The sequence below is a fragment of the Nicotiana sylvestris genome, chromosome 7 (assembly GCF_000393655.2).
Source record: "Nicotiana sylvestris chromosome 7, ASM39365v2, whole genome shotgun sequence".
NCBI lineage: Eukaryota > Viridiplantae > Streptophyta > Magnoliopsida > Solanales > Solanaceae > Nicotiana > Nicotiana sylvestris.
In genome coordinates, this window is record NC_091063.1 from 46,580,042 (window position 1) to 46,582,380 (window position 2,339).

Here is a 2,339-nt window from a genome sequence, read left to right on the forward strand (position 1 = left end):
AATACCTTTTATTTTCTTTCTATAAGAGTCACTTTTCCATCAGAAATTGTTACAATAAAATTGATGCTTTTAATATGTTGCTTGTATAATTGCATTTATACGCTATTAAAGTTCAATTAACTATATTCTCAAAACTTTCTGTTTACCTCGAAAATATGAGTAACAATTAAATTTAATTTGTAGTTTTAAGGATACGTGATTTAGTTCAATACCAATTAATAATCAAGAAATATGCAATATAGATGAAGGGAATAAGTAAAACCAAACCAGTAGAAAGGTCAATCTCAACCTCGAGCCCAGTGACCTCGAGACGGGCTAGAACAATAAAGCAAGAATAATAAAGCTAAAGGACAATTTTGATGAACAATGAGCGAAAAAGTAAGATAGTAGATTCTTTGCCAATAATCAGATGATCTTTACAGATGATTGGGGTCCCCTTTATATAGGGGGAGGAGAGCCCTAAATAAGGTACATTTCCATTTACAGTAAAGAATTTTACTGGGACAGCTGTATAACCGCCTAGTACAGATTTGTACTAATTCGTACGAATCAATTCTGAAATTTACGTCATGATCTTGGGGACGTGGCGAGAATCTTGTCCTTCTGTAACAAACTCACAACTACACTATCTCGGAGTCGGTCATACTTGGCTCCGATATTCCTCGAACACTCAGGTCTTCGAGCCTCTTATTTTGCCTTCGGGCCTGGGTTTGGTCTTTATCGAACTTCTACCCTCGGTGCGACGTCTTGAGCCTACTAAATTGGGGGTACCTGATTTCACCGTATACCGATAGTCCACGCATTTCTTAGAGTAAAATGATAAGAAACGATTTGAATCTCGATTTTTCGGAGCCCTTGATGATGACGTCATCCCTGTGATGTAAATGCTCGAAGTGACCGAACGTCCCATCAGTTCGCTTCCCCAAAACATTAAATGCATGCCAGTAATGGTCGGCCACTAGCGTCGTTGAACCGTCGCTGCCCATCTATAAATATAAGGTCTAATCCCTGAGAAAGCTTTACTTCAATCTTCAAACCACCTCTGAACCTCCTTTATATCTCTCTCTCTCTTCATCTCTTTCCTTTCATTATCTGCTTCTACCACCTTCTTAGTGCCGGAAAACGCCAAACTCTGCCGTCTTCTGCATCTTATAATCCAGGAATATGGCAAAAACCTCTAAAATAGTCCCTTAAAAAGAAAAGGTTTCCTCTTCTTCTTCTTCCCGACCGGCCAAACCCGTGGTGCCACCGGCTCTTCATGAAATCACTCCCGGCCCTTGCGTGATAAAGAAGGATTTCAATATTGAAAATCCTCCCTATATCCCAGGCCGATGTGAACATGTATCTCGATATATCAGTTTGATATCGAAGATCTCAAGATCCTGAAGAAGGATTGCGGCTGGGGAGACGAGGTTGTGGTACAAATTCCCGACCCCGAGGAAAGTATCACTACTCACGTGGAGGGATTCTTAAGTGTTTACACTTACCCCTTTACACTGGGTCCCCTCGATCTGGTAGTGATCGATTTTTGCAAAAGGTACGAGGTTACCCAAGGCCAGATCCATCCCTCCTTTTGGCACATCATGATTATGTTGCGCTATTTTTCCAACAAGGCCGAGGGATTGGAGTTTACCCTCAACCATCTCATTCGGTTGTATCGGCCTCCGCTGTTTTGAGGGCTCATCAAGCTTCAACGTCGATCGAAGAAAACCTTATTCGCTAGTAACGATGAGGATAAAGAACGAGGCTGGATGAGCCGTTTTATCAGGGTGAGGACCTCAGATGTCATCCCTAAGGGGAAAATGCCGTTCCCGGAGAAATGGAACTTTAATCGCAAGTGAAGTCTTTCTCCAAATACCCATTCATATTCTGCTTCTGTGTTTTATAACACCTTTACTTTTCCTGCAGTTGTTGCTTGGATGCCTCATATGGTCCCCAACATCGAGGGCAAGGTTCGAAAGTTAGCTGCCACCTCCTCGTACGTGAGCGCAAATGGTGCGAATTATCGAGGTGCAAGTGGGAGGCCAAACATCATGGTAAGTTCTCTTCCCATAGTTTTGATACTTTTTGTTTATTGGTGATGCCACCTTATTCATGCTTATCTGTGAAGGCATCGGAGATGTCTCCGAAATGAGGCTAGCCATGTCCGGGGAAGAGACCGAGTCCCCGGTCCCAAAATCGAGGAAAGACAATAAAAGAAAAAGAGCTTCGAAGCCCGAAGATCCCCAAGATGAGAGGGCCCCTACTCGAAGGCCAAGGAGGAAGCTTATCCTGTATTTGGATTCAGCCATCCAACATCGGGAAGACAAAGAGAATTAAGGCTAAGAGTCAGCGCTGGT